We start from the raw sequence: 27,473 nt of genomic DNA on the forward strand, positions 1-27,473 counted from the left end.
AATTATCGATTTGTCCATTTCTCCTGTTAGGTCTGTTATTTGAAGTTTGTTGTTAAGTGGGTACACACACGGGATTGTCATGTTGTCTTGGAAAACCAACCCCTTTGTAAATATGTGATATCCCTCTTTATCGCTGGTAATATTACTCCTGAAGTGTAGTTTATCTGATATGAATATAGCTACTCCACCTTTCTCTAGATTTTTTTTATTCTGTATATTTTCCCAACCTTTTTATTTTTAATGTATCTATTCCCCTTTTATTTGAAAAGGATTTCTTATATCCAGCTTCTATTTGTGTCTTGCCTTTTTAAAATTTTTTAAATTATTTTTGAGAATGGAGGGGTGAGGGGCAGAGGGGGAGAGAGAGAGAGGCTTATGCAGGCCCCATGCCCAGCATAGAGCCTGATGTGGGGCTCGACCTCATCACCACGAGATCAGGACCTGAGCCAAAATCAAGAGTGGGACGCTCAACTGACTGAGCCACCCTGGCACCCGGGGAATATTACGCTTAATGAAACTATAATTATGGTTGGATTAAACTCTACCATCTTGGTAGCAGTTGTTTACTTATTACATCTGCTCTGTGTATCTTTTGTTCCTCTTTCTATGCTTGCTTTTTGGTCGTGTATTTTTATTCCATTTACTCTCCACCATTAAGCAGAGGTCAACAAGCTGTGGCCCACGGGCCAGCCGCCTGTTCCTATATGAATAAAGTTTTATTGGAACACCGCTGAGCCCCTTACGTACATAAACCACAAAAGTGGAGTTGACTAGTTGAACAGAAATCACTTGGCCCAGAAATCTAAAATACTTACTATCTGACCCTTCACCGAGAGCTTGCCGACCCCACGCACTGTTGAGTTGTTGGCCTGAGTTTAAAAAGTGCGCCTGCGATTAATCTTACCTTTAAATTATATTCAAATAGTGTTTGGCTTCGGGAAGAGAAGACGTTCACCTGGGCGGAGGCACTCTGGAGCCTGCCGTGACTCAAGGTCTAGTGGCCCCGGGCACCAGATACCGAAGCGCGTGGCGGCTCCGTGTTCGCACGTGTGTCATCCGCTCGGGCCGCTGGGGTCCACTGACATCGCCGATTGCTTTATCCTCGGCCAGGGCTGCAGGTGATTTGCAGTGGCTACAAGGGTCGTTGAGGTCCTGAGAAGTACCTCCAGGTCCGGTGGCTAGGGACCAGGGGAGGCAGCGGCGGTGGCCAGATCTGGTCGCGCGCGCCCGGTCGCCTGCAGGGGTGGGTTGCAGACATACGTGCGGTTGGGGCAGGGGGGCCTGGGCCGGCAGCGGGGCCGGGTCGGACCGCGGGCGCACCGGCAGCCGCGGGGCCCGTCCGGGGCACCGACGCAGCTCGGGGGCCCTTTGGAGGCCAGTGACGCTGTCAGGCGGGCGGCCGGCAGGTGACTCGCCGCGAGGGCTGGCCGTGAGGGCAGGCACGGCCGTGGGGGTTCAGCCGTGGGGGTCCAGGCGGGCGTTTTGCACGCACGCGGCTGCAGAGGCGGGGCTGGCTGCCGGCGGGGAGCCTGGGCTCCAGCAGCGGGGGAGGGGCGGGGCTGGGGAGGGACCCAGAAGGCTGGCGTCTGCTGGGCCGCGAGAGCCGCTGGGTTCTTCCGCGTGACAGCCGGCTGGGGTCCGCGAGGAGGTCCTTGGTGACGAAAGCTGACGGGGCCTGCCGCATCCCCAAGGGCCGTTGAGGTCCTGAGCGGCACGGGCTGCGGGGGTCCTTTGCGGAGCAGGGCCCCGGGGACCCGGATCCCACCGTGGCCGACACTGCTTGCCACCAACCTTCTTTCTTGTTCTCGGCCAAGGGGAAATCTAAGTGAGGCCTCTGTGCGGTGCCGCGAAAGGCTGGCGATCCTGGCCCCTCATCCCGCTCTCCCTTTCTTTCTTTTTTTAAAGTTTATTTATTTATTTTGAGATAGAGAAAGTTGCAAGCCAGGGGCGGGGCCGAGAGAGGGGGAGAATTCCAAGCCAGCTCGTGGCTTGAACTCATGAGACCTGAGATCAGGACCTGAGCTGAAATCCAGAGTCAAACTCTTAACCGGCTGAGGCACCCAGGCGCCCCCCACTCTCCTTTTGCTGGTGGTGGGGAGCTCTGTTGACTGTGGGTTTCCCCCTTGGTCCAGAGCAGTGCCAGCTTGGGGGACTGGAAGATGTGGGCAAATTGAAGTGTTCTTTCTGACCTTTATTGTGCAGTTATTCTCAGGTTTTTCGTTCCACTGTGTTGCCGAATTTTCTTTTTCTTTTTTTTTTTTTAAATTTTTTTTTTCAACGTTTATTTATTTTTGGGACAGAGAGAGACAGAGCATGAACAGGGGAGGGGCAGAGAGAGAGGGAGACACAGAATCGGAAACAGGCTCCAGGCTCTGAGCCACCAGCCCAGAGCCTGACGCGGGGCTCGAACTCACGGACCGCGATTTTGAGACCTGGCTGAAGTCGGACGCTTAACCGACTGCGCCACCCAGGCGCCCCTGTTGCCGAATTTTCTTAAGTGGACTCCTGATCTTTGTCAGATGTGTTTTTGTTCATAGATAGTCATTTTAGGGGCACATGGTTGGCTCAGTCAGTGAAGCATCTGGCTCTTGATCTCAGCTCGGTTCCTTTTTTTTTTTTTTTAATGTTTATTTTTGAGAGAGAGAGAGAGAAAGCAGTGAAGGGGTAGAGAGAGAGGGAGACACGGAATCCGAAACAGGCTCCATCCAGGCTCCGAGCTGTCAGCACAGAGCCCGATGCGGCGCTCGAACTCACAGACCAGGAGATCATGACCTGAGCCGAAGTCGCATGCTCAACTGACTGAGCCACCCAGGCACCCTGTATTTTCCTAATTTAAAATGATAAAGTCACATTTTAAAAGATAACAAATAGAAAGTGAAAAATAAACACAGCCATAGCCCCAACCACCCCAAAACCATCCAATTAATTTGATATATACATGTCTTTATGTTGAAATGTATTTGTGATTGACTTTATATAAAATTTGGTGTCTTGCCGTTATTTCTAGGTACTTTGATTCACTTATAGCTCTTGCCAATTTTGGAATATAATTTTGCAGGGAAAGCTATAAATGTGAGCTTTACCTTACATTTATTGAAAATGTAGGATGTAATTTTTCCATATTTTGGGGTCTTTATATTTTCAGCAGTAGAAACTATGGAAATTCCCCCCAGTTAGGGAGAATTGTTAGGCCAGGTGTGAGTGTTTACTTGCTTCTCCAGTCCCAGTGCTGAAGTAATTTCAGACCTATAGTTTTTTTTCTTTTTAATGTTTATTTAATTTTGAGAGAGAGACAGAGAGAGAGTGGGGAATGGGCAGAGAGTGAGGGGGGCTGCTGAAGATACTGTCAACATTCGTAATGTTCCAACTGAATTTTCCCAAAGATTATAATTTTATGGAATCAGTTTCATCTGAACTAGTCTCATAAGTGTGGCCGTGACACAAATAATTAGGAATCGTTAATTATTCTTTCAACCGGTCCGGTGTCACTTCTTTGACACTAGACCTTCTTGAGGACAATCGATGGATTCTCATCTCATTCCCTCAAAGAGCTATGGGCAAAACGCTAAGTAGCATGCCTTGCGGGAAGGGAATTTCTAACTCATGGTTTAGCTGACAGCGGGCAAAGTTAAATGTCTTTTCAGCACCTGCTTAAACAGGTCTGGAAGCAAAATGTTTAGAGGCAAAGCAATGCATGTATAGAAGACAACTATCAAGCTTTCAATAGATTTACGTTAATATCAAAGCTCTATCTAGTGGTCAAAAGAAGAAACTTCTGGTTTCTGAGTAAATCAAGTGTAATAACAAGCAACTAACTTCAACAAGATTCCATTTTAACTTTGGAAATATTAATAAAGAAGCTGCATTTCAGTTATGGAGTTTGTTTTAGATATATAGAATTCAATAATATTTTTATAACAATTTTTGTCACTGGGTTTGAATTTATCATTGCAAATGTAATACTGAAGTACACGATTAATTACATTATAACGATCCATTCATTTTCCGTTTTGTGGGTCCACAAAAATACAGAATCACGTGGAGGTTATTAAGTTTATTTTGCTAAAAAAACGACTTCATCTGTAGCTAAGTTTAGACTTGATACTTTGCATCTATAACATCCTTAATTTTCACCATTCCAGAGAATGCCTAATACTTTCTAGTTTTTTTTGTAGCTAGAGTCAAAATGGGTTCCTGTAAGTGTTTACGGCCCAGGGCCTTGGGGAAAAATTAATGTTTTTCATTCAGCAGCCTTTTTTCATCCTGGGTTTTTTGTTCTCATTTAAAAATATAACTATTTGAGGAATACTTTACTTAAAATGCACCTATTTTAAGTGTACATTTTGATGAATTACGATACGTTTATGTCACTAATAGTAAAGGACAAATTATGCATGAGCCTTGTAAAAGAACAGTAAGGCAGTCTTTATTCAGGAATACTATGATAGGCATAGGGATCGCTGCCATGGGTCCCTGCCCGGGGATGGGGGGGGGGGGGGGGTGGGAGATTGGGCTCAACTTTGAATACTAGCCAAGGAGCAGGGCCAGGGCTCATGGATGGAAAACTGCTAAGGGCAAACATGAGGAATAGGGGGGATTGCGCCGACCTAACGGGATTCTGGCTGAAGACAGGCCCTTACCTCTGGGGGATGGTAGGCGGTGAGGAGCTCCATCAGATCAGAGGGGTGATTAGATGGGGAGAATGAGGGATTCTGGCTAAACTGGCTTAAGACTCTTGCTTGCTAAAATAGCGCAGTGCAGAGATGAACACCGAAGTTCAAAAGTGGAGGCCTACTTGAAACATTTCTTAGCACAGCCTGATTAGAGTTTGGTTAAAGAATCTTTGTCAGTCATTACCACATAATAAAAATATACAATACTTACACCACCTCAACATAATCCTTTGTGTCTCTATAGTCAATCCCCATATTCCCTGGCTCAGCAGATACGCCATGCTTTCTGTCACTATTACCATACATTATGTTGTTTACTCTAGAATTGCATACAAATTTTCCATACAAATGGGAACATTGTTCTGCTAAGGATAATGCCTTTGAAATGTATCCATACAGTTGGTAACAGTAGCTAATTCCTCCATACTGCGAATAGTCTCCCAACGTTTGCATATACCCCATAGTGAGCTAAATCAGCATCTAAACATCTGAGAGAGACGATTCTTCCTCCCCAGTCAGAAGAACCGTGCTCCCCAAACTGTGGGACAGATGTCTATTAATAGTTTATCTCTCTCTCTCATTCCAATTATAGTCTCAGATGTTGGAGAAGAGTGTGGCATATCAAGGTAAATAAAGTCCCAGTTTTCTGGCTGAAGGATTCTAAAGAGAATCCAAAAATAGTGGGGAGATTGCAGAGAAGGGGAGGAGCTTAAGAAAGCGAACTCATGAAGTTGTTAATAGACTCCTGGACTCACTCCAAAGCTGTGTATGCGTGGGTCTGCGCCTAAGCAGCATATCAAAGACTTTGAGCCTGGAAATAATAGACCATTGCCGGGTTTCCAGACTGGCCACTACATGGTACATAAATATGAGAGCTGAAACCATGAAACTCTTCGAAGAAGACAAAGCGGTAAATATTCATGAGCTTAAACCTGGCAGAAGATTCTTAGATATGATACAAACAACACCAGTAACAAAAGAAAAAGTAGATAAATTTACCTTCATCGATATCCAAAAAATTGCACATTCAGGGCCACTATCAAGAAAGTAGAAAGATAATCTACAGAATGGGAGACAATATTTGCAAATCATATAACTGATAAGGGTATAATATCCAGAGTATAGAAAGAACTAAAAATCAACGACAAAAAACCCCCAAACACTACAATTAAAATCAGGGCAAACGACTTGAATAGACATTTCTACAAACATGATCTACAAATGGACAAATAAGCACTTGAAAAGTTGCTCAAAGTCTTTAGTACTTAGGAAATGCAAATCAGAATCATAATAGGTACCACTTCCTGTCTACCGGGATGGCTAAAATAAGAAAAAATGGAAATAGTAAGTGTAAGCAAGGATGTAGAGGAATTGGGACCCTGGTACATTGCTGGAGGGAATATAAAATGGTGCAGGCATTGCAGAAAACAGATTGGCAGTTCTTCAAAAGGCTACACATAGCTTTCCCATATGACCTAGCAATTCTGCACCTACATACACACCGAAAAGAGTGGAAAACAGATGCTCCATTATTAGATAGTCATGTGCCTGGGGCACCTGGGTAGCTCAGTCGGTTAAGTGTCCGACTTCGGCTCAAATCATGATCTCATGGCTCGTGAGTTCGAGCCCCACGTCAGGCTCTGTGCTGACATCTCAGAGCCTGGAGCCTGCTTCACATTCTGTGTCTCCCTCTCTCTCTCTGCCCTCCCCTGCTTGTCTCTGTCTCTCTCTATCTCTCAGGAAAAAAAAAAAAAGATAGGTGCCAATACTCATTGCAGCATTTTCCACAAGAGCCCAAAGGTAGAAACAATGCAAGTGTTCATTGATGTAAAAATGGATAAACAACATGTGTATACAAACAATGGAGTGCTATTCAGGCATAAATAGGAATGAAATAGCAAATGTAGGTGAGGATGTAGAGAAAAGGGAACGCTTGAGCACTCTTGGTGGGAATGTAAGTTGCTTCATCCACTATGTAAAACAGTATGGAGAGCCCTCAAAAAATTAAAAATATAACTACCCTATGATCTAGCAGTTCTACTTCTGGGTATTTATAAAAAGAAAAAAGTAGAACACTGATTTGAAAAGATATATGGATCCCTGTGTTTGTTGCAGCATTACTTATAATAGCCAAAATATGGAAACAACCTCGGTGTCCATCAGTGGATGAATGGATAAAGAAGATGTGGTATATAGATATACACAGTGGAATATTACTCAGCCATAAAAAAGAACCAAATCTTGCCATTTGTGACAACATGGATAGACCCAGAGAGTATTATGCTAAATGAAATAGGTCAAAGACAAACACCATAATAATAAACTATACTTTATCAAAACTAAAATTTTTAGATACAGTTGCCTGGCTCAGTCAGTAGAGTGTGCAACTGTTGATCTCAGGGTCATGAATTCAAGCCCCATGAAAAGGCAAGCTAGAGGAAAAAAAATTTGCAAATCATGCATGTATCTGACAAAATTCTTTTTTTTTAATTTAATTTATTTTAAATTTATATCCAAATTAGCGTATAGTGCAACAATGATTTCAGGAAAAGATTCCTTAATGCCCCTTAGCCATTTAGCCCATCCCCCTTCCCATGACCCCTCCAGTAACCCTGTGTTTGTTCTCCATATTTAAGAGTCTCTTCTGTTTTGTCCCCCTCCCTGTTTTTATATGATTTTTTCTTCTCTTCCCTTACATTCAACTGTTTTGTCTCTTAAAGTCCTCATATGAGTGAGGTCATATGATATTTGTCTTTCTCTGACTAATTTTGCTTAGCATAATACCTTCCAGTTCCATCCACGTAATTGCAAATGGTAAGATTTCATTCTTTTTGATTGCCAAGTAATACTCCATTGTGTGTGTGTGTGTGTGTGTGTGTGTGTGTGTGTGTGTGTGTGTGTGTGTGTGTATATATATATATATGTATATATACCACATCTTTATCCATTCATCCATCGATGGACATTTGGGCTCTTTCTAGACTTTGGCTATTGTCGATAGTGCTGCTATAAACATGGGGGTGCATGTGTCCTTTTGAAACAGCACACCTGTATCCCGTGGATAAATGCCTAGTAGTGCAATTGCTGGGTCATAGGGTAGTTCTATTTTTACTTTTTGAGGCTTGACAAAATTCTTTTGCTATTTATTCTGATTAGTGTTCTCAGAGTATTGAGTGTGTTGTTTTTTGTTGTTGTTTAAGCATTTTGATTTATTTATTAAGATTTGATTTTTAAGTAATATGTACACCCAACAGTGGGCTCGAACTCACAACCCTGAGATCGAGAGTTGCATGTTCTTCCAAGTAAGCCAGCCAGGAGCCCCTCTTAAGTGTTTTAAATGTGTTATTTTACTGATTTCTTTGTAATATGTTTTCTGATGAGGTGTTTGTTGTAATTATCATCTCTCTTCCTCAGTAGGTAATTTTCCTTTTTTTCTCTGGCTGCCTTCAAGTCTGTATCTTTGTCTTTAGTATTCAGAAGTTTGAATATTACATGCTTAAATGTTTTTATATTTATCCTGCTTACTGTTTTCTGTATTTCTTGGAGCTTTAATTTTGTTATCTATTAATAATTTTAGAAAATGCTACACTGTCGTAGACTCTGGGTCTAAAGTTGTCTTGTCCAGCAAAAGAGTGGGATACAGGATTGAAAGCGAGAGATGGCTAACGTCTGGGAAACGACAGGAGCCTTGAGTAAGGGTCCTTGCCCCGTTTTTATTAGGATCAGAAGGCTTACAAACAAGGTGATGGACGTACACAAAGGGACAATGAATCTGTGAACATTAACTTGTGGACGTGAGGGAAAGGGGGTCTTGAGGATATTTGTGGTTAGGGGTTTGGGTTAATACAAAACAAAATCCGGGCGCCGGGCAGTCGGGAGGAGGGTTGTTTACAGCGGACATGAGGCAGCACCTCTGTTTACCTCAGCCAGCCTAGGGGATGAGACAGATAGGGGGAGTCACCTCAGGGTTGACAAGGCACCTATTCTTTTGTTAGCCATCTCTACTCCGGGCTGCTTTGCCTGCAGCGCAGGGGTCCATAGTCCAATCCACCAGTTTACCTCAGCTGGTCCTATTCTCTTGTGAAAGCAGCTTTTCTGCTATAGTACTAAATTGGGGGTGCTTCTACCCTGAACATCTAATCTTGTTTATTTCATATACCTGTGTATTGGGCAACTTTGCGCCATTTCTATTTTGGGCTTTTGCCCCTCCCTCTCTATTCTGGGGGCTCTGCACCCCCTCTCTATTTTGGGTGCCTTTGCACCTCCCTATTCCTAGCACTTTTGTGCCTCCCTATTCTCGGGTTGCCTTTCACTCCCTACTCTTGGGGTGCCAGTCTGGTGTACCCAAACTCGGGTGTGAGCATTTTATGACTGTGTATTTCTTTATGCCTTGTCAACCCATTGGTGTAAGCCCGGGGGATTCCTCAGCTTATCCCCCACACTCCACCTTTATTTCTTCAAATGTTTCTTCTTAGTATTTCTTTCTTCTACTGAGATTCTAGTGATGCAGATATTAGACCCACAACTTCTAGATGCTCTTCTTTTCCCCTCCATGTTTTGCTAATTTCTAGTGACCTGTCTTCAGGTGTTTACTGATGCGTCCATCCAAGGAATTCTTCATCTGTGTTAGTGGGTTTTTCATTTTTAGGACTTCCATTTTCTTCTTCTTCTTCTTCTTCTTCTTCTTCTTCTTCTTCTTCTTCTTCTTTTTGTTATTTTTTTGGAGAGACAGAGAGAGAGAGACAGAGAGAGAGAAAGAGCATGAGTGGGGGAGGGGCAGGCAGCGAGGAAGACAGAGAATCTCAAGCAGGTTCCTTCTGTTTTCCTACAGTTTCAGTCACTTTGCTGAAATTACCTGTCTATTCATGTTTTCTCAGTTCTGTTGTGGCTCTTTTAATATATTAATCATGGTTATGTAAAATTCACTGATAATGACAATATCTGTGTCATATCTGAGTTTTATTTTGATGATTACTTTTCTCTTCAGACTGGAAGTTTTTTCCCTGCTTTTTGACATGCCTTGTAATTTTTTGGTTGAACTCTTGATATTTTGTGTGGGACGATACCTACCGAGGTAAACTTTTTCCCACTCATATTTGGATGTGGGTATGCCTTTCTCGTGTTACGCCTTTAGTGTAGAGTTTTGTGTTAAGCCGGTGGGGTGGGTGAAGGAGATGTACTCTGAAGTTCTGAGTGAACCTTCGTCTTAGGCACCGTGTGAGTCAGTTTCACATGTGTGACCCTTATGAGCGTTTCTGCCACACCGTATGTAGTGCTGGTTCCACCCGTCCGTCAGGTCCTTCTTCTGGGAATAGTGTTCTTTTCTTTTTCTTTCCCTCAGACTGTAGTACTATACTGTATTAGTCTTGTCGATGATAATCCTTTTCCAGACTGAACCATTGCCACATTTTCACTTTTCCCCTATATTGTAATCCTAATGTAAAGCAGGAAACTAAGCATGGTGTTAGTTACGTGGTATGATCAGAGAGGTAATCGATGTGGGTAAAAGAGGCTTAATTTTGGAGTCACTACCTTTGGGAACCTTGCCAAGTAACTTAAATATTCTCGCTTCTGTGTCACTAACATGGTTTGCTAGTCTCTCCCCTCTCTTCTTATTGTTAAGACTAGCAAGATTGTAAATTGGCAGAATTTATATTATATCAAAACAATAATTTGGCTTCCCATGGCTAAAAGGTATGGAATGCAGTTACTACATCAGTATATACATTAATTTTCTCTTGCTGTTGTAACATATTACCACGAGTATAGTGGCTTAGGACAATACACATTTATTATCCTATAGTTCCGGGGGTCAGAGTCCAAAATATATCTTACTGAGCTAAAAGAAAGGAATCCGCAAGATGTGTTCCTTCTGGAGGCTCTAAGAGGAAATCCATTCCTTTGCCCTTTCCAGGCTCTAACAGGCTGCCTATGATCCTTGGTTCATGGCTCGTTCCTCCCATCATCAAAGACGGAAGCGTGGCATCTTTAAATCTCTCTCTGGCTTTGACTCTCCTGCTTCTACTTATGAGGACCCTGTGGTTACATTAGATCCAGCCTGATAGCCAGGATAATCGTATCGCAAGATCTTGAACTTAATCATATCTGCAAAGTCTTTTTCGCTATCTAAGTTAGCATATTCAAAGGTTTTGGGGATTAAGACGTAGACATCTTTGGGAGGGCCATTGTGTTTGTCACAGTATATATAAAATTGGGGGGAGGTGGTGTCAGTATGCCTTAGGCTATGAAGCAGTTGTGTTTCCCTTATGTGATGGTGCTAAAGCCTAGCTTTGCTTCGAAAATGAAAGGAAAGACCCCACTCCCACACCAAATATGGGATCCTGGTCTTTATCCTAGATTTCTCAGTGTAGAACTTTGGAAAATATATTTCCAAGAATCCTTCTTGGTGCATCTCCACTCGAAAATGAGTTTCTAACACAGGAAGTTTCTAAACCAGCACTTGGGTTTTTTCTTTACCCTCTTCCAATTTTAGTGACTTACGGTGTCACGCCATTGATTCCCAAAACTTGTTTGTGAAGTGATTTTCTCACATTGGCATGCAACAAAGAAAAACCGTGTGGTCAGAAGTTTTGAGGGTTTCTTCATTTATTCTGCTCTGGGGGTTGTTAGGTATTAGTATCTAATGGCGGCAAATCCCACAGTACATAAGCCTGGTTAACTTCATTTAACCTAGTTTCTCCAAAACTTATTTGACTACAAAACACTTTTCTGCCCTGAATACTTATCAATATCCCTTTAAACACTCTTTGATAAATGTTTCCCTAGGATCCAGTTAAAGAAAGATCAAGATTTTTGATTCCAAGGAAGAAGAGAATAAAGTATGGTTGCATTTTGGGAAATGGGTGTGAGCGTTTCTGAGAAAACTAATAATATCAAGCTACGTATATCTATGTTCGGTCCAAAATATACTATGAAAGTAAAATGTTCAACTCAGAACTTGCAGATACAAATTCTTCCTTGCCAATATTTTGCCTTGTTCATTTCAACTCTCAGCTTCTGGACTTTACTATTGCTTGGAGCTCTTGCAAACAATAAGCTACTTTTCTCATGATAAGAGACAAGATGTATCTTTCCAGGTGGCTTTAGAGAAAACAGATTGCTTCAATCTTAAAACATGTATTGGCATTGGACACATACTGTTTTATGCTTGTCTCCAGAAGATTCTTGATAAAAATTGGAACTGCGATAAGCTAAATAAATATCGGGACTCGTGTCCATAAAAGTGTCAGCAGTATCTCTGATGAGGTTCTTTGGAATGTAGACCAAAGAATCGTGTTCTTTAAATACAAATGAATGAACATTGAGTAGTAAAATATTGGGACCAACTGGAAAGTTGCATTCTGGGTTAGACCAATTTCAAGGTATAAAACATTGTAAGTAGGTTTACTTTCTGCAAAACTCTGAGAATAAATCAGTCAATGTGCAGCAGATAAACCTACAGAGACTGGAGCTAGCTCGTCTGGATTAAAAGAGCCGGGATCTGCCATTATGAGTTTTAGGGCTTTGGGTAACTGACAATCTTTCTTTCCTTCAGTCGGTTCATATGTAAAGTGGGGGTAACACTAGTATCCACCTTGTAAGATGTTTTTGAAGATTCAGTTCATCTATGTACAGCAGTTAGAGCAGTTCCTGGTTTACATTATACCCTAAGATCTGCTGTTCTGATTATTACTACATTGAAAAGCACACACCAAATAACAGTGAATCCTCATGAGGTTACTTTTTTAATTTTATTTTCAAGTAATCTTTACACCCAATGTGGGTGGGGCTCAAACTCCCAACCCTGAGATCAGGAATTGCATGCTCCACTGACTGAGCAGCCAGGCATCCCCTCAGGAGGTTATTTTATTTAATAAAAAAATTTGTTTAATGTTTATTTATTTTTGAGAGACCGACAGAGAGACAGAGCATGAGCGGGATAGGGGCAGAAAGAGAGGGAGACACAGAATCGGAAGCAGGCTCCAGGCTCTGAGCTGTCAGCAGAGAGCCCGACACGGGGCTCAAACCCACGAACCGTGAGATCATGACCTGAGCCAAAGTCGGACACTTAACCGACTGAGCCACCCAGGCGCCCCTCATGAGGTTATTTTAAAAACTTTATTCTGGTCTTTGTCTCAGAGGGTTATAAATTCGGGATAAGTGAGGCTCAATTTGAACGGGTTTTGTTAAAATTGGTTATTAAATAGATCTCAAAAAGTCAATGGCATTTTCTTCAATGTACTTAATAATTTTATAAATTTTCAATTTCAAAATTGTATATTTTTTCGAAATCTCTTTTAAAATTGATAGTAAGATATGGAAAATCAGATCGTTTTGCAGTTTTCAAATAAAAACGTTTACAGGAAGGAAAGTCAACATCCTGAATGTCTGAATTTAATAAGACCAAGCTGGTACCCTGTGCTAGATCATCTCAAATACTAAGATCCACATCGAAAGTTAAATCTTCCTGTTTAGGGGCTACCTCGTTGCAAAACTAAAATAGCTTTCGGTTCAGAAACTTGAAGGATAGACTGGACAAATTGCAATTCTAAATTTAGGATCAAAGTTGAGTATTTAATGTATTATTTATTTAAATTGTTCTCTTTTAATAGCATTAGAAACCATGTGTCAATTTGTTCTAAAAATTTCAAATAAAAGCTAACTGAATTAGAACAGGCAATCCAGTTTTGATTAAGAAACCCAGGCAAGTGAGTCTTAGGGACATCATGATGTTATTATTTCTTAATGATAATATTATAATCGAATACTGGTTATGTGTCCAAGTGCTCTAAACACTTTACGTACATAATTACATTTAAGCCTCACAAATATCTTCCCGAAATAAATACTTCACCCATTGTACAGAGGAAGAACTAAGTTTTAAGTGTTATGTAGCTAGTGACTTGCAGAAACCAAATTTGAATAATATCGTCTGACGCAAAGATGTACACCATTAACCTCTCCCATATTAACTCCATCAGAAAGCAAAATTAATTTTCTCTCTATTAAGAATATCAAGATGTTCACTTTTTATTAAGAGAAAGAAACATGTAGCTAATGAATACAGGGCGACTTTTAAGGAAATGGTATGATGTCTCAGGCCAAAGAGGGAAATATGAAAAGAGCAGGGATTTTGGAGTGAGAAAGCTAGAATCAAATCCTGGCTTCACCGCTTACTAGCTGTGTGATCTGTAAAACAGAGAGTAACAACAACACAGTCGTCAGGAGGAGAAACAGAAGATCTAGCAGAAAGCCTGGAACATAGGTTAACTAGTCAATAAAATTAGCAATTTCAAGGCTCTCAGAAATACGGCAGTGAAAAAAACATAAACATTTAAGCCCAAGTTTCTCAAGTGGAACTCCTTTTGAATGTCATTTATTTCATGGAACCCAGTGTTCCAGAGGAGCAAGCTTGGGAAACATAGTTAAAATAATTGCCATATTTCTGAAGAGAGGATATTAATAAGGGTGCGGTAGGAGTAGTAATAGAAAGGGAAAGGAGGAGGGGCGCCTGGGTGGCTCAGTCAGTGAAGTGTCCGACTTTGGCTCAGGTCACAATCTCACAGTTTGTGGGTTCGAGCCCCGCGTTGGGCTCTGTGCTGACCGCTTGGAGCCTGGAGCCTGCTTCGGATTCTGTGACTCCCTCTCTCTGCCCCTCCCCTGCTCATTCTCTCTGTCTCTCTCTCTCTCTAAAATAAACATTAATTTTTTTTTTTTAAAGAAAGGGAAACGAGGGGAGAGCTGCAGAACATACCATTTAGGGTGATTCTAGCAGCTTGAATTAATGATGAGGCATGAAGAAGGATAGTAGGAGTCTGAATCGAACTAAAGTGTCTTCAGTTTTGACTCGAGTATTTCTTTAAGATGTATTTTAATGTCTAATGTTGGGGCTTTCTATTCAGGCTTTCAGCATTTTGCAGGGAGGTGTCACTGAAGCGAGGGGAATGGAATTAATTGAATTGACTGGCTTGTGGCTCAAATGGGCAGGCTTTCATGCCTGAATGTTTGGGCATCTTGCATTTCTACATTGCCAGTACTGTGTGAAGAGGACTAAGAGACCAAAGTAATCTCATGAGGACATCGTGTTCCCGAGAAAGGCCATGAACATTTAGATACCTTTGGATTTTGGAAACGAAAGAGTGAATGGTTTAAGTACTTGGTAAGTGGGTCCCACGGGATCCATCCTGATTGAAGGAAACCCTGTCTAATGGAGCATCTTTGGATGTATTGGGCAATGTGGTGGGTGACAGCATTGTCACACACAGACACTGGTATTCTATATATTTCCCTGAATGAGATATTAATGGAGCAAATTGTGAGCTGTATGAATGAATTTGAATGGGCTATAATGAATGTTTGATTTGGGTAACCTGCTGATTTCTTAATCAAGAGGAAAATAAAACAAAATCTTACAGCTGAAGGAGAAACAAAGTTTGGAATGATCTCATTGCAGTGACATTTCTCAGAAAATCATAATTATGTAATAAATCCCCACGTACAACAATATTTCTTAATAGGAAAAAATGAGATCCATTGAAAATGAAAACATTCCGAATGCATAGAAATGGAGCTAATTTTATAGCATTTCACTATTATGTATTGAAGTTTTTATTCTGTAAACACAAGCAGTTTATTTCATAAAAGCAAACTAATTATTCCCTCTCCCTGTAAAAAATGGAAAAAAAAACCCTGTAATCTACTCATTCCCACTCAGAGTTAAAGATACACTCCACAGATATGAAATTAGCCCATTCTTTTGGATGACAGTCACCGTTGAGGTGTTATTATCTCTCTTGCTTTTACATTAGGAAGCGACACTATCCTTGGAAGGGGGACAGCAAGCAAATGAAGGAAAAAACAAAACACAGCCTGAAAGTAATTTCAACAATTTCCTCCGCTTTGTTCTTCTCTTCTCTTACAAACATCAAAGAGTCAACTGCTGTTTAAGATGATAAGGTGTGGAAAGGAAACCTGGCAGCATCCGTGGGTTTGAGCCAAACCTCTTTTTTATTTCGTGCGCAGGGCCAGCAAGGCAGTGGAGATGACCTCAAACACAGCACGGTTGCTCGCATTCATCGCTCTTTCATGCGAGGCGGGAAGTGCTGAATTACCTCTCCTTGGCCATTCTACTCCGCAGTCCTCCTGCTCCAGTGGGTGACTATTGTTTGGTTGGAGAGAAGCATTCAGGCGATTTCTTGTGGGAACAGCATCCTGTCAAGGTTCACATGTTTATGGCTTTTGCAGTACTCTCAATTAGAAATAAAGCTAAAGAACAGGAGGTGAAGAGGGCCTCATGGGCACACCGATGTTCGAGTAAAATACTGGTGAAAAAAGTCATGAGTCCTTGGAATTTAAGCTGAAAAAATCTGTCTGATAGAAAAGTAACTCCGTTTTGTAAACATCTGTGAGCTTTAAAAACATGGACATTCACTCAGTATATGAGACAGTTATAGTAACCATTCTTTTCTTGTTTATCTCTTAATGTATATAATTAGTTAAACCTAGCCTGGAGAGTTGAAAATTTAGTACCCATTCATTTGAAAACTGAAATTGTCCATTACAACATGTCCTGAATGGATGTCAACTGGCAAGGTCATTCTACTTCTTGATAGTGTTTACTTTACTTACCCGTGTAACAGGGGAAAGATCAGTGTATGTGGATTCTGAAGGCACAGACTTACCTACCAACTCTGCCATTTCTTTTTGTATTTATTCATTTATTTATTATTTACATTTTTAATGTATATTTATTTTTGAGAGAGAGTGAGCAGGGGAGGGGCAGAGAGAGAAGGAGACACAGAATCCGCAGCAGGCCCCAGCTTCCGAGCTGTCAGCACAGAGCCTGAGGTGGGGCTCAAACCCACGAACTGCGAGATCATGATCGAAGTCGAAGTCGGACGCTTAACCGACGGAGCCACCCGGGCGCCCCTCTAAGTCTGCCATTTATTATCTAAATGAGTTTGGAAATGTTAATTAAAAAATATTTTTACTAGAAAAATATTTTTACTACAAAGTTATGAAATCTATTCTCCTAATGAAAAATCCAAGCAGTAAAAGAGGGTTTACATAGAAAAGTCATTTCTCCACTCTCGAGTCCTACTGGAGCTTGTGGATCATTCCAGAAATGTTAATGTGTATTAATGTATTTTTCACTTAAAACATATACATAGGATCAGAACAAGCATACTCTTCTACAATGTGTGTTTAAAAAATAATATTTCATGGATATTTTTCCACATTACCACATCCAGACCTTCATCTTTTCAAAGACTGGATAAGTGATGTACTCAGTTGTCTATCGATGGACGTTTGGGTTATACTCAGCATTTTATTCATAATGTCTTTACATACTGGCACATTGTGTGCCAGTGGGAGAGTCCCAGGAAGCACCTTCTCCTCAGGTTTACATTTTGCATGGACTAGTGCAGACAATTGGATTTTGGAATGCTCTGTGCCTGGGTTGGCAGTTGAGCCCGAACGCTCAGGATCTCATCATTGCTAGAAGAATGTTGTCATTCCTATGACAGTTCTAAACCAACGAAGTCATGACATGCTAATGTGGTCTTGGATCACGTTGAACGGTAAAAGCGTAGCTTCTGTGTAAGAAGGTCACTGTCACTTCATGTAGAGGAAGTAACTACGATATCTCAATGTAGACGGCAAAATAAAAGAAATATATGTTTTTAGTACAGGTTCTAGTATTCATTTGGTATCAGTAAAATGGTCCATAAACTCGACGAGCATGCCAAGTTTTAGCTGTGTTGATGAGACATGACGTTTATGGTTTAAATTCAGCTGCTGTAAGAATTCCTTCACAAGAAAGATAGAAAAGAAGAAATTTATAATGTGTGTTCAGCGCCATACTGCATTACTCTTTGGAAACATACGACTAACCAGAATTTTGTTACTGTGACATCTTTTTCCTTCACATCTACATCATGAGGATAAACTAAAGCTCTTGTTTCCCGGACAGTCTTCTCCATAGAACAGGAAGAACGGCGAACCTTTAGTGAAAGTAGCTGGAGAAGCTCAATGGCCTTGGGTGTTGAGGCAGTAGTTTTTATTCTGACAGAAATACTCAAAGAAGAATTTCCTTTGCTGGGTGGCTCTTAAAAGGGGAACAGAATGATGACTCCTGAGGCACTAAGTAGTCCTTCTGCTATGGCTGAATTTCCAGACACATTCAAAAGCAGTTTCAAAACTTGAACTTTGGTGTTTCCATTTCTCATGAGTACCACATTGAAAAGGTCGGTAATATAAATGTTGGTAATGGTCATGTTCATTAACATTCCAGCCCAACCAGCTGCATAGCGGACTTAAGGGAACCACAGAAAAAATTCTCAGACTTGATGAATACCTTTAACTTGCTTTGATTTTTAACATTCACTCTTAGGTTATTCAGTGCATTTAAAGCTTTGCCTTTAATACTGTGACTGGGATGGTTGATTACATTCCAACAATTGGAATACTGCCCAATTAACAAATTATAGCTTTGTTAGCTGAGGGCTACATTGTCATCCAGAATGACCAAACTTTTTCAATAATTACAGAATCTTTTTTTAGGCTTTAATAATGCCTCTATTTATAAGCCTATACATACATACATACTTATATATATACATACATAAAATAAATGAAATATAGCACTTATCCTTGGTAAATGACTAGATTGGTTGTCAGTTTGAATAAAAAATTATTTTACTGTGAAGTCTGTTCCCCAGTTTTAGTTTTAATTTTAATTTTATTTAGAAATGTAAAAGGTTTTTGGGGCGCCTGGGTGGCTCGGTCTGTTGAGCGTCCGACTTTGGTTCAGGTCATGATCTCACAGTCTGAGTTCGAGCCCCGTGTTGGGCTCTGTGTTGACAGCTCAGAGCCCGGAGCCTGCTTCGGATTCTGCGTCTCCCTCTCTCTCTCTCTGCCCGTCCCCTGCTCATGCTCTGTCTCTCTCTGTCTCAAAAATGAATAAAAACATTAAAAAAAATTTTAGAAATGCAAAAGGTTTTTTTATACTTAAAATTTATGTATCCAAATGTTTCTTTTTCTTTTTGCACCAAGACACAAATATTTTTCATTTCCAGCTTTATCGATATATATTTTACAAATAATAATGTGGAATTTTAAGGTGTGCGGTGTGATTTGACATTTGTATATATGTTTGTGTGTGTGTCTGTATGTGTATATATATGTGTATATGTGTGTGTGTGTGTGTGTGTATATTGAAATGATTATCATAAGGTTTGTTAACACATCCATCACCTCGTTTGAGCCCCGCTTCTCTCTCTCTCTCTCTCTCTCTCTCTTGTCCTCTCCCTCGCTTCCTTTCCCTCTCTTCTCTCTCTCTCTCTCATCCTCTCCCTCTGTTCCTCTCTCTCTTTCTCTCTCCCTCCCTTTGCCCCTCCTGGGATTCTCTTTCTCTCTGCCCCTCGCTCACTTGCACCCTCTCTCTGAAAAAAAAAAAAAAAAAAAAAAAAAGACACGTCCATTACCTCACTTAGTTACCATTTTATTTTTGTGTTGAGAATATTTAAGATCTACTCTCTTGGCAGATTTCAAGTATACAATACAGAATTTTTTTTCAAGAGAAAAAGCCATTTTTATTTCCATTGATTCAAATTGAAAATTAGATTATATGATCTAGGCGTTCATAATTTCTAGTTTTTTAGGGAACAGATTAATTTGGAAATAAACAATTAATATGAAACTAAGCCTTTCTTTGATACTGTCAGAATCTTCTCTCATTAAAAATATAGTAGGCTGATTTTAATAAATGTATACATTCATTCTTTAAGTCAACAAACTTTGTTTAAAACAAACAAAATTACTTTTCTGTCTCAAGTCTTAAGACCTGCTTCTGAAAAACAATGTTCCGAGTATGTGTATAGATAACAATATCAATTTAGTCCTCTTTTTTTTTTTTCATTTTTTTCAGGAGTAAAATTAAGTGATTCATCACTTACATATGACACCCAGTACTCATCCCCACAAGTGCCCTCCTTAATGCCCATCACCCATTTAGCCCATCCCCCCCCCCCCACCTCCCCTCCAGGAACCCTCAGTTTGTTCTCTGCCTTTAAGAATATACTATGGTTTGGAGCGCCTGGGTGGCTTAGTCGGTTGAGCGTCCGACTTCAGCTCAGGTCACGATCTAACGGTTCGTGGGTTTGAGCCTCGCATCGGGCTCTGTGCTGACAGCTCGGAGCCTGGAGCCTGCTTCCGATTCTGTGTCTCCCTCTCTCTCTGCTCCTCCCCTGCTCAAGCTTTGTCTCTCTCCGTCTCTCAAAAATAAATAAATGTAAAAATAATTTTTTTTAAAAAAGAATCTCCTATGGTTCGCCTCCCTGTCTGTTTTTATCTTATGTTTCCTTCCCTTCCCCTATGTTCATCTATTTTGTTTCTTAAATTCCACATATGAGTGAAATCATGATATTTATCTTCTGACTTTTTTCACTTAGCATAATACACTCGTTTCCATCCATGTTGTTGTAAATGGCAAGATTTCATTCTTTTTGATCACCAAGTAATATTCCATTGCGTGCATATATATATATATATATACACATATATATCCCATATAATATTCCATTGCGTATATATATATATATATATATGTATACCATATATATGTATATACCATATATTTGTATATACCATATATATGTATATATGCCATATATACATATATACCATATGCCATATATATATATACCACATCTTCTTTATCCATTTGTCAGTTGATGGACATTTAGTCTCTTTCCATACTTTGGCTATTGTTGAAAGTGCTGCTCTATACATTGGGGTGCCTGTGCCCCTTCAAAACAGCACACCTGTATCCTTTGGGTAAATTCTTAGTATCGCAGTTGTTTAGAAAGTTGTTAATTCTGACAGGTATGAGGTGGTATCTCATCATGGTTTTTTATCTGATAATGCAGTATTGGTAACTGTAGTCACCATGCCCTACATTAGATTTGTAGGACTTATTTATGTTATAACTGAACATCTGTACCCTTTGATCAACATCTCCCCATTTCCCTCACCAACCCCTAGGAACCACCCGTTTACTCTGTTTTCTGAGTTCAACTTTTTAGATTCCGTGTATGAGTGGGATCATACAGTTTTTGTCTTTGTCTGACTTCTTTCGCTGAGCATGATGCAAACGGTAGGATGTCCCTTTGTGTGTGTGCATATGTATAGCTGTCACATCTTCATCCGTTCATCTGTCGGCCGACTGGGGTTGTTTGCAGGTCTTGGGTGTCGCGCACAAAGCCGCAGTGCGCATAGAAGCCCAGACGTCTCGCTCTCGCTCTCCGTCTCCTCTGCACGGGAGCGGCTCCCCTGCCGCGGTCCCTCGTCCCCTGAAAAAGTACGCGGTGCCCACTTGGTCCCCTCGCCCTCCTCGGTTAGCACCTGCCAGGTGTTGAGCGGATCACTGTCCTCGGTGGTGCTAAAATCACCCCGATGCTGACGGATCAGATCCTCAGCCGCTCGGCAAGGCCTCACGTCCCCTGATCTCACTCGCTTGTTCCTAGCGGCAGCTTCCGAACCAGGGCCCTTTCGAGGGACGTTGACACAGCGGCCAAGTTCGTTGGGGCTGGGGCCGCCACGGCGGGGGTGGCTGGCACTGGGGCTGGCATCGGGACTGCGTTTGGGAGCCTCGTCTTGGGTGAGAAGACGAGAAGCCCTCTGTGAAGTAACGGCTCTTGTCCTATGCCATTCTGGGCTTTGCCCTCGGAGGGCACTTGGGCTCTTGTGTCCGACGGTGGCCTTCCTCCTCCTCGTGGCCGTGGAAAGGAGCCGCCTCCACCTGCCGTAGGTCCTTGTCCTGTGTCTCGTCTGCACGGGTGTTCCGCCTATACCTCCCCAGGCAGCCTTGGCAAAGCGGTTGGCTCAGGGTTTGACAGAGGGAAGACAAATAAATACTGTATTAAGAAAAAAGAGAAGGGGCACCTGGGTGGCTCAGTCGGTTGAGTGCCCGACTCTTGGTTTCAGCTCAGGTCATGATCTCACGCTTTGTGGGTTCGAGCCCTGGGTCGGGCTTTGTGCTGACAGTGAGGAGCCTGCTTGGGATTCTCTCTCTTTCCTTCTCTCTTTGCCCCTCCCCTGCTCATTCACTCTCTCTCTCAAAATACATAAATAAACTTTAATAGAAAAGAAGAAAGTGCCGATAACTCTTCAAGACAATTATTTCATTTCCTATATATATGTGTGTGTGTATATATATATATATACACATACGTATGTATATATATACATGTATGTATGTATATATATATATATATACACATACACACATATATTGAAAAGTGAGATTAATGGATCATGTAATCGTCCTATTTTTAATTTTTGGAGGAATCCCCACATTGTTTTCCACTGTGGCTGGACCGATTTGCATTCCCACCAACAGTGCACAAGGGTTTCTTTTCTGTACATCGCGGTTAATACTTGTTATCGCCTGTGTTTTTGATGATAGCCCTTCTAACAGGTTGAGGTGATAGGTCATTGGGGCTTAGGTTTGCATTTCCCTGATGATTAGTGATGTTGAACACTAATGTACTTGTTAGCTATTTGTATGTCTTCTGTGGAAACATGTCTATTCAGTGCCTCTGTCTATTTTTTTTAATGTTTATTTTTTTAAATTTTTAATGTTTTATTTATTTTTGAGAGAGAGAGAGACAGAAACAGAGACAGAGCAAGAGCAGGGAAGGGTCAGAGAGAGAGGGAGACACAGAATCTGAAGCAAGTTCTAGGCTCCAAGCTGTCAGCACAGAGCCTGACATGGGGCTCCGACCCATGAACTACGAGATAATGACCTCAGCCAAGTCAGACGTTTAAATGACTGAGATACCCAGGTGCCCCAATGTGTATTTATTTTTGAGAGAGGGCGGCAGGTACAGAGAGAGGGAGGCAGAGAATCCCAAGCAGGCCCCACGCTGTCAGCACACCTGATGTGGGGCTCGGTCTCACGAACAGTGAGCGTACGACCTGAGTTGAAATCAAGAGTTGGATGCTTAACCAACTGAGCCATGCCAGCGCCCCCTCTTTTTTTTTTAAATCAGATTGCTTTTTGCTATTGAATTATGTAAACTCCTTACACATTTTTGATACTAACCCCTTATTAGATATATGATTTGCAGATATTTTGTCCTATTCTGTAGTTTTTCATTTTGTTGGTTGTTTCTTTTGCTGTGCAGAGGCTTTTTAGTTTTTTAGTCGTGCTTGTTTATTTTTGTTTTTGGTGTATCCAAAAAAATCTGCCAAGACCAATTTCTAAGAGCCTTCCGCCCTTTTCTTCTAGGACTTCTGTACTTTCAGGTCGCACATTTTAGTCTTTAATAGATTCAGAGTTCATTTTTGTGAGCGATGCAAGACAAGGGTCCACTTTCACTCTTTTGCGTGTGAATATCCGGTGTCGCTCGGGCTGGGATGCAGTGCTGGGTGTGGTGCGGCAGGCTCCTGGGGGCTTATGCGGGGATCTCAGCACACATTGCTTATTTCTCGAGGCTTTGGTTTTATATATGTTTAACAAGAGTAAGGCTTTGAAAGTGAACAACATAACATTATCGACTGCTCTGGTATTCCAAAGGAATAGTTCGTTGAAGAGAGATTAGAAAATGGATGATACCAGGCAGACGAAACATTTGGAGCCAGTGAGGAGAGTTCTCGAGAAGCCTTCCGAATACATTTTGCACACTAAATTGATTGTTCTGTGTGTCCCCGAATCACACCTAAAGTGATCACTTCCTCCTCTATGGACTGACTCATGCACGTCTTGCCCGCTGCCAGATTGGGACTCCACACGACTTACAATGATGATACAGGCGAAGTACAATCACAAATACTTAACACAACAGAGGGCAGAAGCCAAGAAGTAGTTAGAGGAGAGGACAGAAACAAGACCCAGAACTCCTGAATGAGGAAGTCGTACCAATCATTCAGAGTTTGGCTCTGCGCTCTCTAGAGGCCAGGGCCAATCTGGAAATGCGATAGGTTCCGGAGCTCCCTTATTGGTAGCAGGAGACATAATGTTAGGTTTTTTGTTTTTGTTTTCTGCCTGGATGGGCTTACTTTTAGTTTTCATTTCTTAGAGGAATTTGTCATAGGAGTCTTTGCATAAGGGGCATTAGATACCGCCCCTTATATTAGGAATGATGGATTAACTGATGTGTTAAAAACCACAAAGGGCTTCTGTGTGTCCTCTTTCCATGCTTTGATCTAGTGCTAATTTCTTATCTATACCCCCAAAGGCGGGACTCATTCCAACCTTCCAGGTTCACCCTGTGCTGCCCCTCAACTATATTGCTTTTGCCCCTATCACACACATTCGTTTGCATTTGTACCAAATGCTCGTTGTTCAAAAGGGGTTAAGAACGTTTAGTCTGCAGGTGCTCAAACATTGACTTCTGTTACAGGAAGCTGGCATTTGGTTGCACACCAATGAATTTAATTTTGCTACTGTCCTTTTCTTTTTCCTCAGCCACTTACAGAATTGAGGTTAGGGACAATGAGTCCTTGGAGAAAATGCAGATTTATGGAAAACAGGTTAATGAATATGAAGGAAAATATTCAGATAATTCCAGAATGCCTTGACATAGTAACTTCATAGAAATGTCTCACCCAAGTTGTTTATTGAAGCAAGGGCAATTTTAGTGATGTTTAAAAAAGTACATTTGTTGGGGACGCCTGGCTGGCTCCGTCGGTAGAGCATCTGATTCTTGATCTCAGGGTCATGTGTTCAAGCCCTATGCTGGGCATGGCGACTCCTTAAATACATAGGGGCGCCTCGGTGGCTCAGTCTGTTGAACGTCCACCTTCGGCTCAGGTCATGATCTCACAGTTTGTAAGTTCGAACCCCGAATCGGGCTCTGCACTGACCATGTGGAGCTTGCTTGGGATTCTCTCACTCTCTCTCTGTCTCTGCCCCTCCTCTGCTCATGCGTGCGTGTATTCTCTCTCTCTCTCAAATAAATAAAACTGTATTAAATAAATAAATGAATAAACATTCAAACTAAGGCTTAAAACGTGACATTAAAAAATATATATTATTATATATATAATTATATTATTATTATATATATCATTTTTAACAAATATATATATATATATATATATATATATGTTACCAGACCTTCACAATTTTTTTTGATGTTTATTTACTTTGGAGAGAGAGAGAGCGAGCACATGCGTGAGTGGGGGAGGGGCAGAGAGAGAGAAAGAGGGAGACACAGAATCTGAAACAGGCTCCAGGCTCCAAGCTGTCAGTACAGAGCCCGACGTGGGGCTCAAAGTCCTGAACCATGAGATCATGACTTGAGCCGAAGTTGAATGCTTAATGGACTCAACCACCCAGGCACCCCCATACCTATTTTTAAAATTAGGTCACATTTTCTGTCAGTAGACCATGTGGTTAGCTTTTGAAACTACCTGTATTTTGTAATATTTTGGCAACCACAGCCCCCCCCCCAAATAGTAAATAGAATCTATGTGTAGCTCTTATAATGAGAAAGCAAAACTCATAGGATGTACCTAAAAAGAAACGATTTTTTCGTTCCCGCTGTTAAGTCTTTTCTGTGGCCTTGGTGCTTCCCCTGCTGCAGAAAAGGCCGGGTTTTTCTGGTCATTCCTACATAATACAGTTTCTTGATCACTTCACCTAAAACCAAACCAAGGGAGCAGAACCACTCTCGGGTTAAGAATTACAACGCCCTGCCCAACATAATAGCCATTTCTTCCGTCGCCTTTTCTTTCTTTTTTTTTTTTTTTTTAACATTTATTTATTTTTGAGACAGAGAGAGACAGAGCATGAACGGGGGAGGGTCAGAGAGAGAGGGAGACACAGAATCCGAAACAGGCTCCAGGCTCTGAGCCATCAGCACAGAGCCTGATGCGGGGCTTGAACTCCTGAACCGCGAGATCATGACCTGAGCCGCAGTCGGACGCTTAACCGACTGAGCCACCCAGGCGCCCCTTCCATCGCCTTTTCAATCAGACGTTCACCCCCGCGGATTCTGCCGCGCTCCCAAAGGAAGCCTGAAGTTGGGGCAGGCAAGAGTGCTTGTGGCTTTTCCCGTCGACAGCTTCTATTCTTTTTCCTCTATGTTGCCAGCCGTATTTCTGGCTGTTCCACGGTGGGAGTACAAGCACTGAGAAGAGGTAAAGGAAGCAGAAAAATTCTCGTTTGGTGTGTGTACTTTCTGTGTCTGGCATTAATTGCAAGCTGACTTTTTGCCTTATGGCTGCTCCAGGGGTTCTTCTGAGTTTCCCCCTTCCTCTCCATTAGGTGGCCTTTCTTTTCTTTTTTTAATGTTTATTTATTTTGGGGAGAGAGAGACAGAGAGACAGTGTGTGGGCAGGGGAGGGGCAGAGAGAGAGGGAGACACAGGATCAGAATCAGGGTCCAGGCTCCGAGCTGTCAGCACAGGGCCCAACGCCGGGCTCGAACTCATGAACGGTGAGGTCGTGACCTGAGCTGAAGCCAGACGCTCAACCGACTGAGCCCCCCAGGGGCCCCTCCATTAGGCTTCTTACATGTGAAGTCCACCTGATGAGGTAAAGCGTCTGCTCTCTCAGACACTTCTTACCACAGTACACGGCACTTGGGACGCTTCCCTGTCCCCAGTTTCCCGGGCCATCACCATTCAAATTTATCCGTCTACCAGGAAATTCCTTTTGCGCCATGCTGCGTCACGATCTCTGGGCATCGAAGTGGATTCCTCTTACATGGAAGCAAAATACAAGACATTTGGCTGTGAACAAATCTGTAAACACTTCTTAGTGTTATCACTACTTTAGTCCTAATTTAATTTTTGGCTTGTAGCATAGCAACGAACGATAGTAACAAAAATAATAGCAGCTAACATTTATTCAGTATTTAGAATGCTCTAGGCACTTTTCTGAGTGCTTTTTATGTATTTTGTTAACTGTTTATTTTTGAAAAAGAGAGACAGCCAAGTGAGGGAGGGGCAGGGAGAGAGGGAGACAGAGGGTCTTATAGTAGGCTCCACACTGCCAGTGCAGAGCCCAATGCGGGACTCGATCCCATGAACCATGAGATCCTGACCTGAACCGAAGTCGGGCGCTTAACCGACGGAGCCTCCCAAGCGCCCCTGCTCTAAGTGCTTTTTGTATAGTAACATATTTAGTGCCCACGGCAACCTTCGAGGAAGCACTCTTACACCCCTCTGTTTACAAAGAAGTTGTTACCTGAAGAGTTAAGTGACTTACCCAAGGTCTGCCAGCTCTGATTGTGTCTAGAATCCACACCCTTAATCAATATGCTGCCTGTTGGCTGTGCTAACGATGGCAGTGGAACAGCTTTGCGGTGTGTGAATATGCGTGCCTAGCCTCGTGTTTTCAGCTGTCGCCAAGACTTCTTTGTCAACCAGGCTCCTTCTCAAGCGTGTGCTTGTGCAGCCCTCTCCTGCATTCCCGCACCATAATCTTTAAGTTCTGGGCAAACGTTCCTTGGTTCCTCATCCCCGGACACGTGCATGTCCTAACCTAGTGAGCTGCAACTCAGCTCTGCCAGTTTTTATGCTGAAAAAAAAATTTCTCTGCGAAGACATCCTTCATTCTTGTGACTGGCTCAGGTCCTTCTGCTTAAAATTCATATGGCCCCGTGAATTTCTTCTTAGTCTCTGTTGCCATCATCATTATCATAAGGGGCCGTTCTGATGCCCGTCTCATCCTCTGCATCGGAGACGCAGCATGAGCGGGAATCGTGTCTGCCTCGCGTACTAAGTATTCCTAAACGACGGCTTCTCTTTTTTCTGTGTTTTCGTGTAGGATCCCCTCACATGGGTCCAT

General features: G+C 42.0%; 1 pseudogene; it reads left to right on the forward strand.

Annotated features, from left to right (window-relative positions):
* The first annotated feature begins 5,556 nt into the window (after positions 1–5,556).
* LOC123594469 lies at positions 5,557–21,483 on the forward strand (annotated as a pseudogene).
* The last annotated feature ends 5,990 nt before the right edge of the window (positions 21,484–27,473 follow it).

Source organism: Leopardus geoffroyi, chromosome X, assembly GCF_018350155.1.
Source record: "Leopardus geoffroyi isolate Oge1 chromosome X, O.geoffroyi_Oge1_pat1.0, whole genome shotgun sequence".
NCBI lineage: Eukaryota > Metazoa > Chordata > Mammalia > Carnivora > Felidae > Leopardus > Leopardus geoffroyi.